This window comes from Chlorocebus sabaeus, chromosome 9 (assembly GCF_047675955.1).
Source record: "Chlorocebus sabaeus isolate Y175 chromosome 9, mChlSab1.0.hap1, whole genome shotgun sequence".
Lineage (NCBI taxonomy): Eukaryota > Metazoa > Chordata > Mammalia > Primates > Cercopithecidae > Chlorocebus > Chlorocebus sabaeus.
Genome location: NC_132912.1, coordinates 134,767,858 through 134,773,877, shown reverse-complemented (window position 1 = coordinate 134,773,877; position 6,020 = coordinate 134,767,858).

The following is a 6,020-nucleotide window of genomic DNA, read 5'->3' as shown; positions in this document are numbered from 1 at the left end:
GGCGCCCAAGGCCCCGGGATTCCCAGCCAGTCAACCCCGGGCGGCGGCGCTCTGGGAGCCGCACCGCTCCAGGAAGGCGCCTTGGCCAAAGCCGGCTCCTTCGCCGATGACCCGGGCCGGGGTCTGAGCGCCAGGCTATGACCCCGCGAGGCTGTTCCACGCCGGCCGCGAGAGACGGAGGGCAGGAGTGGGGGCGCGAGTCGGAGAGACACGGAGACAGCGAGACAGAAGGAGGCGCTCGCGCTCCCCAGGGACCGGGACCCGGTGGCGGGCGGGACCTCAGGGGGGTCGCAGGACCCAGAAGGCTCAGGACCTTTGTGCACAGAGAGGGAGGCCCCGCAGAGGGGAGCGGGTGAGCCCCACGCCCGGCGTCCTCCGGGTGCGAGGGTCTCGGGGAGTCCGGGCCCGGGCCCGCGGCCACTACCTGCTGGGGGTCACGGGCCTGGGTCACGCCGGGCTGCCCTCGGGGACGTGCTGCGGCCGTTGAGGGGTCTCCGCAGTGCTGGCCCGACCGCTCCGAGTCGTCGCGCGCCCCGCAGACCGGCTCCCCAACCCGAGGGCCCCGGCGGCCGCCGCCCAGCGCGTCCAGCGGCAGCGTCTTGCTCTCGAAGGCGTCCTCCACGCAGCGGAACACGCAGCCGAGCTTGGGCCGGGCCAGAAGCCTCGCGGGCTCCTGAGGCTGCCGCGCGGTCATGGCAGGAGCGGGCGACAGGATCCGGTCTCGGAGCCTCCTGCAGCGAGGTCTGCGCTGCAGGTGCACTGGGCGGACCTGGCGGCCGCGCCCTCTCCCCGCCTCCTGCCGCCCGGCGCGGAGCTGGCGCTGTCCACGTTGCGGGTGCTGAACGCCCCATTCTGGCCCCTGGGCGCTCGCTTAGTCCCGGCCACGCGTGGCTGCTCGCCCTCCAAACACGGTGGGCGCTGGGAAGGCCGGGCAGGGAGCGCACACTGGAGAAACCGCTACGGGAATCCCGACCACATTTTCAGACCTCTTGGGCCGTCCCACGACAGACAAGAAGGCCCTGACTCCGAAACCCTGGGCGAGTGTGGAGGGCTGGATGGGGGGTACCTGCCCACGCAAACTGCTGCTGATCTCCCTTAAAGCCAAGTTAGAGGCTTGGGGTGAGACAGGGGTGAGGGGGCTATGCTGTCACTCCATCTTTCACTCTACCCAGCCTGCAACGGCTGAATTTGAACCCAGAGACATCGGGCCTTTGCGTTGTTAGTGCAGTCCGCACTTCAAAGCCAGAGTTCGGACACTGAGTCACCTCGAGTACCGGCGGGGCCTGAGCCAGCAGAGCTAGGTCGAGCAGCTTCCCACCCCCTCGTCCTCCTCTGGCTCCCCCTCCCCTCAATGATTAATATGTCTGTTACTCACCTGTGGGACCGTCCACGGCAAACATCACCAACTGTTCTCATGCATGTGCAGAAGTTCCGTCCCTTTCCTAATTGTTTGATCTCTTCGATGGTTCACATCTGACCAACAGCCACAGGAGGGAGTCTCCCAGGTGGTCGACCTGAGCCAGGTGCTGCCAGGCACCCCTGACTGCAGAGCTTGCCCTCCAGGTCATCTCGCAGGTGAGACCTGGGGCTTTCCTCCACAGTGGGCAGAAGGCGCAGACCCCATTTTTGGTGTTCAGAGGCACTGTTCAGGGAATGAACTCAGAAGTGCAGAAATGGCTCATATGGCTTTCAGCTCAAACTTTAATACCTTTGAGGGGACTTTAATCGTCTAAGATTTAAAACATTTTTTATTAAAACTGTACAATAATTTACAAATGAGTAAAAATTCTCTGGTATATATCATAGGAATCACAATACAAAAATATTTGTAAAATCTTGTAGATCACCATACAAACCTACGTTAGGCCTGTGAATACGGATTAGCACTGAACAGAATGTCACGTGGTTAGAGGGTGACTATGAAGGGAGTGCCTGGGAGGATACACACACTGCTCGGCATGCTGCCATAAGAAAACAGGCCCGGTTAGTTTTTGCATAAATTTACAACAAAGCTTTTTAAAAAATATACAGTAAACAAATATATGATTTGATACCTATATTCAGAATATGAGTTTCCTGAGCCTAAACTTAAATTCCACTCTGTGTTAAAACACATACTCCCTCTCAGGGTTTCAAGGATGGGATGACAGTGAGTGTTGGCGAATGCATCAGTGCCTCCAAACCCACGCTTGGGCACTCTCTTCTTTTTGACTTCTAGTGTCGGTGTTCACAAGCCCTGTAAGGCACTCGGGGTATCCTGAAGGCTACAGATTCTGCCAGGGCAGAGACTTTAAGGAACAGCCATAGTCCTTCTCCAGCTCAAAATCTGGACCATGGGCACAAGGTAAACACACTGGTGTCAACAAAGAAATCTGCGATTTACGTGGATTTTTACTTTAGACAAACTGAACTATCTATGTTGTTCTGTGTGTTGAGCACAGAGTGTGATGATGTTAATACAATATGATGTAAATGTTGATGTCCTGGTTACACAGTAAGCATTTCTGGCCACATTTCAGGGTCCTTCCTCTTGCGTTATTAGCGGATGATGCATTTATACAGACTTCCCCTGTTAGAAGAGCTAGCAGTAAGACAGCCCAAGTACTCGGAGGAAATTCACTCTAGCCCATTGGTTTGGTAAAGAAGGTATAGCCTACAATTTAGAAATGCACCTTATTTTTAAATACTTGAATTCTGCTGCTGCTCACTGGACCAGGAGGAGTCAGTGATAAATGTTCATATTTACCTTTTTGGGGGCAAAAACCCAGTTCTGAAATGCTAGATATTGTAATCAGATGTAAAGAAGGTGCCTATGATAGAAGAGTGAGAACAATTATATCTAAGGAGAGGAACTGACGCTCCAACTAGATGTGAGATTTCAGGAATGGGACAGGGATGCAATGCAGTTTGGATGTTATTCAGCACGTTCCTTGTACCTTCTCCCTTTCGTATATACATACTTTTTACATATAAACAATTACAACTTCATAAGAATTGGTACATATTTACATGCTTCTCTTTGCTGTATAGTTTGCCTTGTTATTATTACAGACTGTGATTAAGAGTGCCTGTGGTGGATAGAGGTGTATGAAGTGCTCCAGACATATATACAACATGCAAAACCATGATGACCCAAATAAACATGAGGGATGTGAATCTGAGTTTCACTGCACATCTTTAGATCCAAAACAGCTGGCCCATGCAGCTGTTGTTCCCATGCAGGACAACACTAGGACCACGCCAGGAGCTCCCCCAGAGGAGGAGCCAGGCTGGCAGGGAGGCAGGTAGAGTTACAACGTATTTCTGGATACCTGCATCGTAGAGTCCATCGGACTTCAACCCAGCGGTTCACCCATAGCGCTACGGTAGCTTTTATTAACACAAGGCTATTGTGTGCCATTCAGTTCTGAGTATAATAAATGTACCAAGAAGATGCAGTCATTAAAATGAGACAAAACTATGCACAGAGGACTGAACAAGATTTCAGACTTGAGACGCAAACCCCAAGGTCAGGCTCAGCTAGAGACATTGAACTGGCCCAGTATCTTGTCTGAGTAAATCAGGAACTGTGGCTTGAATGACAACAGAAACGGATGGGTCTTTCTTGGACAAGTGCTGATTCATAGTGCATTTTCCAGCAGAAACCCTGCAGCCACCAAAGAAAACGCATACTTGTCTGACAGTATTAACTTTTCCCTGATTTCAACCTAGGGAACCATGCCTGGGCCGCGGCCACTATGTCCTCTGCCCCAAAGTCAGACATTTCTTCTGACACAAATATAAAAGGAACCTAATACTTCCAGACAACCCAGTCCTCCCTGCAGCAACTGAGTCACCTCCTTCATACAATGGTGCACGTTACATTCACACCTGGCTGCACATCTAACTGCCTCAACTTCTAGGTGCCTCAAAATGGCTAAATCCCATGAATTGCTCTTCTGGTTGAGTGAAAACACACATAAACGCAGGCATGTGCACACAAGTGAGCGTGCACACACACACCTCCTGTCAATTCAGCTCTGAGAGCAATAACCTTAGACCACCAAGGGTGGGAGGACACAGAAGTTCCATCTGCAGGCAGTCAGGCTCCATCCACAGGCTGGACGAAGTTCCCGGGCTGTGACCTGGGTCTCCCAGCAGGAATGGAAATCACACCTAACGTTGCCTTCACCAATGCACTGCTTCCTCTCTGAAAAAGAGTGGAGAAAATACCATTTAGTGCGACGACCTGGGGCATGTGGGCACCACGGGTCAGCACTCAAGGCAGTTGGGGCCTTGACCAGGCACTGGCTCTGCACAGGACAGTCCTTGAGCCAATGGCAGGCGCTGCCCTCATGGGTCCAGCACCAGCTACAGCACCACATCTTGAGCCTCCAGCCCGGGAGACGCACCCGGCCCACACTGAAGGCCACAGCTCCCCACAAAGCCCCTACAGAAGTGACCTTGGATCTTTCTCACCATGTCTGGGCCAGTGGCCCGGTTTCCACCCAGCTTTACTCATTACTTAGAAAGTGGGCCTCTGCTAGGTTCAAATTGTTTATTTCCTTTTGATTTTTTAATGTTTTTGAAGAAGTTATGAAGGAGCTGCTTTTCACAAGGGCAGGCCCCGGAGCAGTCCCTGCGGCACAGCAGCATTGGGTGGGAGGCCACGTGGGCTGAGGGGCGGGAGAGAGGGCACGCTGGGACAGAGGCAGAGGGCCCGGCAGTAGAGACACCACGGTTTTCTAATCTCGGAGAGGTCTGAAGAGCTTTTTGGTTTTTCATTTTTTAACCTAACTTCTTTTTTTTTTTTTTTTGAGACGGAGTCTCGCTCTGTCCCCCAGGCTGGAGTGCAGGGGCCGGATCTCAGCTCACTGCAAGTTCCGCCTCCCGGGCTTACACCATTCTCCTGCCTCAGCCTCCCGAGTAGCTGGGACTACAGGCACCCGCCACCTCACCCAGCTAGTTTTTTGTATTTTTTTAGTAGAGACGAGGTTTCACCGTATTAGCCAGGATGGTCTCGATCTTCTGACCTCATGATCCGCCGGTCTCGGCCTCCCAAAGTGCTGGGATTACAGGCTTGAGCCACCGCGCCCGGCCTTTTAACCTAACTTCTAAGATATTACCTCAAACAGAATGAAAAATAAATGTAGTCAAATGACACATACATGTTTACTTCTTCCCGTATTAAGCATTACAGTTGAAATCTCTGCCGCAGTTAACATAGTACCTTGTTCTTTGTGCCTTTAATCAGGTTCATTTCTAAATACGTTGTGGTGGAACCATCGATCTCTAGAAAGTACAGGAGGAAGGGGACCTGCCAGTCCAGCCCTCATATTTTACAGATGGAAAAGCTGAAGCCCCATGTAAAATAGGGATTTCCCTCGGTGACACTTCCAGGCTGATCAGGGCCAGGGATCTGGACACCGACCTAGTAACACTCCCGCCCCATCAATGCCTCTCTGAATTATGTGATCAACTGCCTGGGTTATGAACTACGCACATGCAAATAGAGAACAGAGGTCTTGTTGAAAATATTATGCAGAATTTTAAAAACTCACTCCCCAAACTGAAGGGACGAGAGTGTTTGGTTTCCTGTGGTCACTCGATCCCGCTCCAGAGCCAGCTGGTGCTCTCCATTGTCAACACGCTCCACTCACTACCCTATTTCCAGAACAGGAGACTTTCTGCCCCATCCATGGCTGCAACGTACCACTCACACACACACACTGCATGTGCATGTACACACAATGCACAATACACACACAGGCACATGCACAAACAGCACATACACACTGCACATGCATGTACACACAACACACTGCACATACATGCCCACACAATACACACACATGCACTGTACATGTGTACACACAATGCAAAATACACATGCACATACAGTGCACAACACATACACATACATGCACATGCCCAGACACCACTCACACAGCACACACATGCACACAATATATGCATGCATACACAACACACCACTCACAGCACATGCATTCACACACTATACACACACACACACACATCGT